At 37.6% G+C, this 12508-nt stretch overlaps 1 pseudogene; it reads left to right on the forward strand.

The window, feature by feature from the left end:
• The window catches only part of LOC129654643 (kinesin-like protein KIF11), a 184577-nt pseudogene extending 173193 nt beyond the window's left edge, over positions 1 to 11384 (forward strand).
• Positions 11385 to 12508: the final 1124 nt, after the last annotated feature.

A 12508-nucleotide genomic window follows, 5' to 3' on the forward strand; every position in this document is an offset into this window, starting at 1 on the left:
AGTCGACCCCACTCAGTTTTCTATGTTACAATACATATGAAAGAAACTACAGTTGATGGAGGGGAGCTTGTTAAAATTGGAAAGCTGAACTTGGTAAGCATCAACTGTAATACTACTGTTCATTCTTTCAGTTTTTTTTTTTTTTGGTAGTTTTATTGAAGTATAATTGACAAATCAGATCAGATCAGATCAGTCGCTCAGTCGTGTCCAACTCTTTGCGACCCCATGAATCGCAGCACGCCAGGCCTCCCTGTCCATCACCAACTCCTGGAGTTCACTGAGACTCACGTCCATCGAGTCAGTGATGCCATCCAATAAAATTATGTATTTAAAATGTACAGTGTAGCAGGATATCCTATCTCATGGCTGAATAATATTCGAGTGTGTGTGTGTGCATGCACATCATGTCACATCTTTATTCATTCATCAGTGGGTACTTAGGTTGTTTCCATACCTTGTTTATCATTAACAATGCAGGGAACGTTGGAGTGCAGACATTTCTTTGAGACAGTGATTTCATTTTCTTTGCATACATACCCAGAAGTGGGATTGCTAGGTCAAATGGTGGTTCTGTTCCACTGTTTCTTCTTTATCACCTCATAGAGCAGTTTGAAAATTGTGTATTTAGAGACAGTGCTTTTGCAGTCACTGTGTTATTGGTTTTGTAGTGGATTGTTATTTGTAGAAAATTATTTTACTGGCTATTTAATATCTTTATGTACAATATGAGAATGAAAGTCTTCTATTCCAAATCCATAGACTGAGGACTTATTTTTATTTTTAAAATTCAAGGTTGATCTTGCAGGCAGTGAGAACATTGGCCATTCTGGAGCTGTTGGCAAGAGGGCTCGGGAAGCTGGAAATATCAATCAGTCCCTGTTGACTCTGGGAAGGGTTATTACTGCTCTTGTAGAAAGAACACCTCATGTTCCTTATTGAGAATCTAAACTGACTAGAATCCTCCAGGACTCTCTTGGGGGACGTACAAGAACATGTATCATTGCAACAGTTTCTCCTGCATCTCTCAATCTGGAGGTAAGGTCTTAACTATCACTTTTTTTTTTTTTTTTTTTTTTTGGCTGTGCTGTGTGGCTTGTGGGATCTTAGTTTTCAACAAGGGATTGAACCTGGGACCTCAGCAGTGAACATTTGGAGTCCTAAACACTAGACTGCCAGAGAATTCCCTAACTATCATGTATAATATTTTTAGAGTTAACTAATTGGCTTCATTCATTCTATACTGCAGTAAAAATAATCTGGACATTGAACGTGGTGGACATACAGAGGAGAACACCACTGAAAAATTGTCTTTCTCCTTGCTGGCAGTTTTCAATCTTAAAAAGCTAGTTACTTAGTTGTATTTTTCCAGTCTTCAAAGATAATTGCTGTGGTCATTAGCAGTGGATGGTTTAATTGAGGCCTTAGAAGTAGGTTAAGAGACTGCTACTGCTTTGGGGGCTGCTTGGAGATCCCTAAAGATAGGGCTGGATGTGGGGGTACAAGTAAGAAAACCAGGAGGAACAATAAAGATGGTAAAATCTGCTTTAATTTTACTGGATTATCTTCTTTAAACGGAATTAGAAAAGCTTTTGTAAAGTCTCTTAACTCCTCTTTCATTTTCAAAACTGTCTTTGTTGAGAAATGATTTGTATACTATAAAACTCACCCATTAAAAGTATATAATTAGGTGATTTAAAGACGCTTACTCCTTGGAAGGAAAGTTATCACCAACCTAGATAGCATATTCGAAAGTAGAGACATTACTTTGCCAACAAAGGTTCATCTAGTCAAGGCTATGGTTTTTCCTGTGGTCATGTATGGATGTGAGAGTTGGACTGTGAAGAAGGCTGAGCGCCGAAGAATTGATGCGTTTGAACTGTGGTGTTGGAGAAGACTTTTGAGAGTCCCTTGGACTGCAAGGAGATCCAACCAGTCCATTCTGATGGAGATCAGCCCTGAGATTTCTTTGGAAGGAATGATGCTAAAGCTGAAACTCCAGTACTTTGGCCACCTCATGCGAAGAGTTGACTCATTGGAAAAGACTGATGCTGGGAGGGATTGGGGGCAGGAGGAGAAGGGGACGGCAGAGGATGAGATGGCTGGATGGCATCACTGACTCGATGGATGTGAGTCTCAGTGAACTCCGGGAGTTGGTGATGGAGAGGGAGGCCTGGCGTGCTGCGATTCATGGGGTCGCAGAGTCAGACACGACTGAGCGACTGAACTGAACTGAACTGAACTGACTATATTCATCGAGCTATGCAACTGTCACCAAAAATCTAAACATTTTTATCCTAGAAAGAAACCCTGTAACCTATTAGCAGTCACTCCACATCAGTTTCCATTTCCAGCCCTAGGTCACTATTAATCTACTTTCTTTAATCTATACCTTTGCCTGTTCTGAATATTTTGTATAAATAGAATCACACAATAAGTGTTCTTTCGTGACTGGCTTCTTTCACTTGGCGTAATGTGTTCAGTGTTCATCCACATTGCAGCAGGTATCAGAACTCATTCTTTTTGTGAGTGAATGATATGGATATAGTACAATTTGTTTATTCATCAGTTGATGAAATTCTTTGAGTTTTTTTTTTAAGAGTTTAAGACTAAAGCAAAAAAAATTATTGGATTAAATGATAGTAAAGTTAAAGACCCTGAAACTTGAAGAGTGAAAAATAAGGATGTTTTAAACAGTCCTCTATCGTATTTATTTGCTTAATTGGAGTATAGTTGCCTTAAGAACATTCCTTGTTTGGAAAGGTTGTGTATAGTAGTAATAGTGGGTAAATGTTTATATTAGATATTACCAGAAATTATTATGTTATTGTATAGTACATTTTGGGTAACAGAACTGCATTATTCTCATTTATCCTCATATCTTCAGTAATTGGCCTTTTCTTTTTATCACAGGAAACTCTGAGTTCATTGGAATATGCTCATAGAGCAAAGAACATATGCAATAAGCCTAAGGTTAACCGGAAACTCGCCAAGAAAGCTCCGATTAAAGTAATTGTGAATTTTTATGGAGTATTATAAATTTGTTTGACAAATGTGAAAATGAGGAACTGAAATAGATCATTGTTTTTAAAAATTTATTAAATTACCTTTGTGATAAGGCTTTTCATTTAATGGTTTGAACAGAATACTCTGTGTGTTAAAATGCTTTTTCTAATACGAATAGATGACCTTACAAGCTCTATCCACTCAGTAAAAATTAAGCATATAATGGTACTTCAGTGCAGTTTTAATTAGTATTTCCTTAATGAATAGTGATATTCAGTATCTTTTTACATGCTTATTATCCATATGCATATCTTCATTTGTGAAATGTCTATTTAAATTCTTTGCCAGTTTTTAATTGGGTTGTCTTTTTATGAAGTTGTAAAGGATTTTTCATATTTTCTAGACACGATCCTTTATGAAATAGTTTTTAAATATTTCCTCCCAGTCTGGCTTGTCCTTTCCTTTTATTGGTAGTGTTTTTTTGTTGTTGTTGTTTGTTTGTTTGTTTCTATTGAGACAACTATAGGTTCACAAGCAGTTGAAAGAATACAGAGAGATCCTTTGTACTTTTTATTAAACTATACAGTAAAATCACTGCAGGGACAGCATTAATAGCAATTCATTGGTCTTATTCCTCAGTTTTCCTGGCACTCAGGTGTGTGTGTTTAGCTAGCTCTGTACACTTTTGTTCTGGGTAGGTTCATAGAGCCACTGCCAGAGTCAAGATACTGAACAGTTCCATCTCAGCAAGGACTCCTCTTTGGCCTTTTATAATCACTTCCTTCCCATTCTGACCTCCCTTCCATAATCTTTGCTATCCAATGGTCTGTCCTCTGTTTCTAAACCTTGTCATTTAAGAGTGTTATTGAATGGAATCATGCAGTATGTAAACTTTGGGGATTGCTTTTATCACTCAACATAATTCCCTGGAGGTTAACCTGAGTGGTGCATATCAATAGATCTTTACTTTTTAAGGCTGAGGAATATTCCATATGTATATACCACCCGCCTGCAATGCAGGAGACCCCAGTTCAATTCCTGGGTCAGGAAAATCCCCTGGAGAAGGGATAGGCTACCTACTCCAGTATTCTTGGGCTTCCCTGATGGCTCAGACTAAAGAGTTCACCTGAAATGCGGGAGACCTGGGTTCGATGCCTGGGCTGGGAAGATCCCCTGGAGGAGAGCATGGCAACCTATTCCAGTATTCTTGCCTGGAGAATCCCCAAGGACAGAGGAGCCTGATGGGCTACAGTCCACGGGGTAGCAAAGAGTCAGATGCAACTGAGTGACTAAGCACAGCACAGCACGGCACATGTATATACCACACATAGCTTGTTGTCAGATTCACCTGTGAAAGATATACGGGCTAATTTCATTTTTTCGTGACTGAAAATAAAACTGCTTTGATCATATTTGTTTATAGTAATTTGTGTACATGTAAATTTTCGTTTTTCTGAGATAATTGCCAAAGAGTACAATTGTTGTGTTGTATGGTAATTAAAATTAAGTTTTCTTTTTTTTTTTTTTTTAAATTTTATGTTATTTTTAAACTTAACATAACTGTATTAGATTTGCCAAATATCAAAATGAATCCGCCACAGGTATACATGTGTTCCCCATCCTGAACCCTCCTCCCTCCTCCCTCCCCATTCTATCCCTCTGGGTCGTCCCAGTGCACCAGCCCCAAGCATCCAGTATCGTGCATCGAAGTTTTCTTTTTTTTTAAGCAACTGCCAAGTTGTTTTCCAAAATGGCTGGGCTTTCTCTTCTGTTGCTATGATTTATGTCTGTCCCTCACTCATACCACAGTTTTAATTACTGTCGCTTTATAATAACTCTTGGAATCAGACTGTTTAAAAGGAAGCTTATATGAGCAAACCTCTCTTTATAGAGGGTGTCAAAATCATCAGGATCTGAGAAAAACTACAGTGATTTTTATATTCATTATTTTTTAAAGGCCATGCTCTTTTATAAGCATTCATTTTATTTTAGACACTTGAATTTTTGAACCCTATTGCTATTATTCAATCTAAAAATATTTAACAGTAATTTATTATGATAAAATATTCAGTCATTGTTTAAAATTCCAGTTGTTTCAGTGTAGACTTTTAATAATTTGTTTTAGGATCCAAATAAGTTTTACCATAAATTAGTAGTTGGATTTTGAGGCTTGATAGAGTCAGGCTTCATCTTATTTATATATTTTTGACCAAAATACTTCATAAATGGTGGTATATTCTCCCACTTGGAAGCACATAATGTCTGGTTCTTTCCCTTTTTTTTTTTTTTTTTTTTTGGTAAGGGATTGATTATATTCAAATGACCTGATCCACTAGTTGTTTAAGGGTTGCAAAATAATAATTTTTGAATTGTTCTTCCTTAGTTGACTGCTGGACGAACTCTATAAGGAGGAACATTCCCTCAGCTCCCCAAGGTTGTAGTTCTTATAGGAAAGACAGGACAAATGCTTGATCCATTTCGTTTGACAGTTTGGAGAATAACGGGTTGTTTTCCCAGCTTTCTTAATGTCATTATAAACTCATGGATTTAGAATATTTGTGCTAACAATTGTAGTTAATAACCTCACTGACGTTCCAATTGTTCCTTCTCTGGCCATTGGGTACTTTTTCAGTGGGTTCTTGAGTCTTTTTTGTTGATCTAGGCTTCCTTTGCTTCCTTCCTATTTTGTTTTACAAGATGTTCCAGGTTTATCTTGAATGTTTCTTGCCCCAATCCTGGAGTCAGACACCTCCCTAAGAAACCCTAGTTCGTTTTCATGTGAGATGAGATTTGGAGATCAACCTGGCTACTGGGGGTTGTTTTTTTCTTCAGAAGCCTGTATTTTTACAATGAATGAAAGCTATTGACTTTATTCTAACTATATTAATATTGAATGAAAAGTAAGGTTGTGACTTTTTAATCACATATTTTTATGCTTTAAAAAAGATAAGAGGGCTAACTTTATTTTATTTATTATAAATCTTCCCTAAACTGAATGAAAAAAAAGGGAAGTGCTAAACTGACACAACATTCTTCTTGCATAGGAATATACAGAAGAGATACTGCATCTGAAACGGGATCATGTTGCAGCTCATGAAAAAAATGGAGGGTACAATTCTGAAGAAAATTTTGGTAAGCCCTTGGTTATGGAAATTAATTTCTAAGAATAGGGAGTGTAGTCAGTAGTATTGTACTACCTTTGTGTGGCGACAGTTGGTAACTAGACTTCTTGTGGTGATCATTTTGTAATGTGTAAGAGTATCAAATCACTATGTTGTACACCCAAAACTAATGTGATATTGTAAGTTGATTATGCTTCAATTAAAAATTATTTACCTAGACTATATCATTCATTTAATAACAATGTTGCATCCCTCTTGTACATTTAATATAGGAAAGCATTTCAAATATCTCATCTACTTTGAAGAGCTATTTGCAATAAAGAACTGATATAGTTATCAAAAGACTGTTAGAATGAACTTTCTTCTTATACCATCTCAACTTTATCTTTTCCTTTGATCAATAGCTCCAGCAAATAGTTTGAGGAAATCTACATTCTTAAAATTCTTTGTCATTTAAGCACAACGTGGAATACAAGATGGTTGGTAGTTACGAAGGAACTAGAAGAATGCAAAGGACAGCACTCACTTCTGACACTTGCTAATCGAACAAGAAATCAGAGAGGCTCATTAAAGCAGATCAGAATTGTCTGGTGCAAAATGTCAGCAGTGTTAAAGCTGAGAAGCTGTGCTCTAGAGAAGAATCATTTATCTCATGAAGACTTTTGTGGTGGTGTGATAGTGATATGTGTTGGGGTGTGTATTGGGGCCTGTGTGCTGGGGGCAGGAGATTCAGTTGCTCTGTATACATACTTTAGTTTTCCAGGTTTTAGCCCCTTATCTTTACCTCTTCCTCCTATGACACCTGATGCTTTCACACCACAAGCCCCTTCAGGATTCTGCCTGTCTTGTTTATTATTCTTCATGTTCTTGATTATAGACACCTAGTTGTATCCCCTACCTCTGGGTTATAGTCCTCTGTCACCTTTGTAGCTTCTCAAATTTTATATACATACATGTTTTTTCCCCCTGTAATCGGTAGGGATTCTCAGTTTCAAAATGGAGAAAACAAGAAAAACAGTCTGTTTATAAACCGAAGACAAAGAATACATTTGTTTTTTGCACTTTGTATCTATTGCTTATTGATACTAAAGCATCATTATCATGATAGTGATAAACAGTAGAGATGATATGTAACTGCCTCAATTGTGTTAGAGTAAATTTTCTAAGCATTAGGAAACAATATTCACTGTTAAAATCTTTTTAAATTTTATTTTAGAGCTATGAGTGGAAAACCAACTGTTCAAGAGGAAGAAATTGTAGAATTGGTTGAAAAAATTGCTGCTGTTTAGGAAGAGCTAAATAGGGTAAGCATTCAAAACTGTATTGACTGTCATGTAAAAAGCAAATATTAAAAGGCAATTTCAGAATGTGAGGGACCAGATATTTTTTCTTTTTCTTTTTTCTTGCTGACCTCTAAACTAAAATTAAGTTGTATCACAGTTTTTATTTTAAATTATCTTTAATGATAATGAAGAAATGAGTCTTTTTTGAAGAAGTTATTCTATTTGACACATACTAACGCAGCATTTTAAGAAATTAACGAAATTGTGTAATTTAATATGAAAGCTGTATAGTGAATGCTGAGACATTTTCATCAACATGTTTATCAGGTGAGGAAAGCCAGATGTTGGGAGAAGCCAGATGTTAAATAACTAAGGCTGAGAGACCTGACCCTTCAGTGCCACCCTCACACTGGCAGTGTCGAAAGGAATCTGAAGAATTAACACCATTTCATTAGACCTGTTATTTGTTTTTGTTTGGTTGGCTGTGCCCCACGATTTGCGGAATCCTAATTCCCTGACCAGCGATCAAACCTGTGCCCATAGCACTGGACACGCAGAGTCCTAACCACTGGACCACCAGTACTAGTAGCCGTTATAGGAAGATACCAGTTACCATATGAAGTGCTCTAACCTACCGGGTAACTTGTTACAACTTTTATATGGAAATAATTTGTTTGGTTCTTTTAGTGTTATGAACTAGTCAGGTGTGTCAACAACCACTTCAGCATTTTTAAATTCTAAACCAAAAATGTTTCATGTGTTATATGTAGGTTACAGAATTGTTTATGGATAGTAAAAATGAACTTAACCAGTTCAAATCTGACCTGCAAAATAAGACACAGGAACTTGAAACCACTCAAAGGCATTTGCAGGAAATGAAATTACAGCTTCTTGAAGAAGAATATATCACCTTGGCTTTGGAAAGTACTGAGGAGAGACTTCATGATGCTGCCAACAGGGTTTGTCTTTTGCTTTTATTTGTAGTCGTGTTAAAGTTAAAGAATGGCTAGAAGTATTGACAAAGGAGGCAAGAATATACAATGGAGAAAAGACAATCTCTTTAACAAATGGTGCTGGGAAAACTGGTCAACCACTTGTAAAAGAATGAAACTAGAACACTTTTTAACACCATACACAAAAATAAACTCAAAATGGATTAAAGATCTAAATGTAAGACCAGAAACTATAGAGGAGAACATAGGCAAAACACTCTCCAACATAAATCACAGCAGGATCCTCTGTGACCCACCTCCCAGAATACTGGAAATAAAAGCAAAAATAAACAAATGGGACCTAATTAAAATTAAAGGCTTCTGCACAACAAAGGAAACTATAAGCAAGGTGAAACAGCCTTCAGAATGGGAGAAAATAATAGCGTATGAAGCAACTGGCAAAGAATTAATCTCAAAAATATACAAGCAACTCCTACACCTCAATTCCAGAAAAATAAACGACCCAATAAAAAAAATGGGCCAAAGACCTAAACAGACATTTCTCCAAAAAGACATACAGATGGCTAACAAACTCATGAAAAGATGCTCAACATCACTCATTATCAGAGAAATGAAAATCAAAATCACAGTGAGGTACCATTTCACGCCAGTCACAATGGCTGCGATCCAAAAGTCTACAAGCAATAAATGTGGAGGGTGTGGAGAAAAGGGAACCCTCTTACACTGTTGGTGGGAAAGCAAACTAGTACAGTCACTATGGAGAACAGTGTGGAGATTCCTTAAAAAACTGCAAATAGAACTGCCGTACGACTCAGCAATCCCACTGCTGGGCATACACACCGAGGAAACCAGAACTGAAAGAGACACATGTACCCCAATGTTCATCACAGCACTGTTTATAATAGCCAAGACATGGAAGCAACCTAGATGTCCATCAGCAGATGAATGGATAAGAAATCTGTGGTACATATACAGAATGGAGTACTACTCAGCTATTTAAAAGAATGCATTTGAATCAGTTCTAATGAGGTGGATGAAACTGGAGCCTATTATACAGAGCAAAATAAGTCAGAAAGAAAAACACCAATACAGTATACTAATGCATATATATGGAATTTAGAAAGATGGTAATGATAACCCTGTATGTGAGACAGCAAAATAGATACAGGTGTATAGAACAGTTTTATGGACTCTGTGGGAGAGGGCGAGGGTGGGATGATTTGGAAGAATGGCATTGAAACATGTATAATATCATGTGAAATGAATCACCAGTCCAGGCTCAAAGCATGATACAGGATGTTCAGGGCTGGTGCACTGGGATGACCCAGAGGGATGGTATGGGGAGGGAGGTGGGAGGGGGGTCAGGATGGGGAACATGTGTACACCCATGGCGGATTCATGTTGATGTATGGCAAAACCAATACAATATTGTAAAGTAATTAGCCTCCAATTAAAATAAATAAATTTATATTTTTAAAATTGGTCAAATTTAGAATGACACCACTTTATTTACAATCTTCATTTTTAAATTTGTATTTTATTTTTTAAAACAGTTTCAGAGATACACTGAAGTTGCAAGTCACTATGACGGACTATTCTTTTTCTGTATCGGTTGCAAATACATTGTCAACATTATGTCTGATTGTCCCTGAATACTTTAGTGTGTATTTCCTACAATATAGCAGACACTTAATCATAATACAACCAGCAATATCATGAAATTGGCATCGATATATTAGTGTCATCTAATCCTCAGAGCCCGTTATTTTGATGGTTGTTCCCATAACATCCCTTATGACATCTTTTCTGTCTTCTTTTTCTTGGTCACATGCTTCTTTTTGATTTATATTATCATTTGTGTACATATGTCTTATCTTTCAATTTAACTATAAATTCCTTCAGTTCAGTTCAGTTGCTCAGTCATGTCTGACTCTTTGCGACCCCATGGACCACAGCATGCCAGGTCTCTGTGTCCATCACCAACTCCTGGAGTTTACCCAAACTCACGTCCATCGAGTCTGTGATGCCATCCAACCATCTCATCCTCTGTTGTCCCCTTCTCCTCCTGCCTTCAATCTTTCCCAGCATCAGGGTCTTTTCCAATGAGTCTGCTCTTCACATCAGGTGGTCAAAGTATTGGAGTTTCAGCTTCAACGTTAGTCCTTCCAATGAACACTCAGGACTGATATCCTTTAGGGTGGACTGATTGGATCTCCTTGCAGTCCAAGGGACTCTCGAGTCTTCTTCAACACCACAGTTCAAAAGCATCAATTCTTCGGTGCTCAGCTTTCTTTATAGTCCAATTCTCACATCCATACGTGACTACTGGAAAAACCATAGCCTTGACTAGATGGACCTTTGTTGGCAAAGTAATGTCTCTGCTTTTTAATTATTTTAATAATTAAAATGACATATTTTAATATGTTGGTCACAACTTCCCTTCCAAGGAGCAAGAGTCTTAATTTCATGGCTACAGTCATCATCTTCAGTGATTTTGGAGCCCCCAAAAATAAAGTTAGCCAGTGTTTCCACTGTTTCCCCATAAATTTCTTACTAGTAGGATTTTCATATTCCATGCTTAGCATGATGGTTTATGTATAATATAATAATTACTAGTTAATTAAAGAACAATCTGAGAGTTGTACTATTTTTTGCTCTTGGTGTGGTTTTATCAATGAAAGAGATGAAAATGGTGAATGTCACCATTTCATATACTGTAGTTTTTGGAAAGTTCAGTGTAAAAAGTAATGCTGCTTTCTTAAATGTAATTTCAGAAATATGTATTCAAAGATTCAGAACTGATAACTACCTGAATAGAAGTTAATCATTACTATCCCAGAAATAGTTCATCGGATTTTTGTGTGATTTTTTTCAAACAATATTTTAAATTTAGTAAGTGACGTTTTGTCTTAGGCAGCCTCAATATGTTCGTTTCTTTCTTGTTAATGCAGTTTCAGAGGCTTTTGCCTCAGAAGCTGTTGGAGCTGCTGAAGCAAGTTTTCCCTTTCCCCAGGTCGCCTTGACCTTTGAATGCCCGGTGGATTGACTGGATGTGTGAACTTTCTTGTCCCAGTTCATTGATACCCAGGTGAACCCAAGACTTGGACCCAGTTGTAGTTTATGTATTTTGTGTGCAATGCAGAACACAGTTCTCCATGTTTTTCAGTTGTTAAAGCCTCTGTGTTTACCTGTGACTCACAGAAATGAGGTGGCAGCCATGTGACCACGTGTCTGTGTGGACCTCTGGGGCCCTTCCCATGTCCCTCCCCCCTCCAGCCTTTACAGCTGGAGCAGAGCTGCATTAAATAGGCTGAAGTTGTGTTTCTGCCTGAGATGAGGTAACTTTCCTGAACCTACCCTCCTTTCCTGCCCTTACATACAAGGCACAGCAGAGGGTGTGGTTCCAGCCACGCGAAACCAGTATGTGTGCCAGTCCCCAGGGGATGGGGCTCCAGCTGCACTTCTCATTCATCGTGTGTTATGAGGGGCAGCACCCCAACCCAGTGGACTGCAGTGGACATTGCATGTCTCCTCTGCGCTATTGAAGGTGTGGGGAGAGCGAGTGGACAGGCTAGGCAAGGCCAGCTCAGTGACACGTCCTGGCCCTTTGCAGTGTGCCCCCACCCCCGCCTTTCCTGGAGCACGCCCAACCCATCGCAGCTGCATCACCACCACTTCCTCTTTATCTGGAAAATCCTGTACTCAGCCGTAAAGAAGAACAGATAGTACACAAGTTATATGCTTTTGAAAATACTACTGTGGTGCAGGTGAAATAAACCCAGGCTTTCAGAAATTTATCTGTTATAAAATGTCAAGGCAAGTGTCTATTATATAAGTATAAATTAATATTGTTAGTCTTTACCTATTACAAAATAATTAAACATATAGATTTTAAAGTGTCTTTTTCCAGTTATGTTTCTTTTTACCAAGACTATGTGAAAATGTCATCTTAATGATGTCCAGTATCAGAGTGGCGTGAGATGATCTCTGTTTCTTTCCCCTTCGATATATAATCAATAAAACATCCATAACTCAACAAAGATACCTCTGCTCAGCACATCAGGTCTCTGGAGAGTTCCTCGGATCTGTGCATCTGAAGGCAGGTAGGCAGGACACGTAGAGAAAGCGGAGCCTGAGACAGTGAAGG

This window comes from Bubalus kerabau, chromosome 1, assembly GCF_029407905.1.
Source record: "Bubalus kerabau isolate K-KA32 ecotype Philippines breed swamp buffalo chromosome 1, PCC_UOA_SB_1v2, whole genome shotgun sequence".
Taxonomy (NCBI): Eukaryota; Metazoa; Chordata; class Mammalia; order Artiodactyla; family Bovidae; genus Bubalus; species Bubalus kerabau.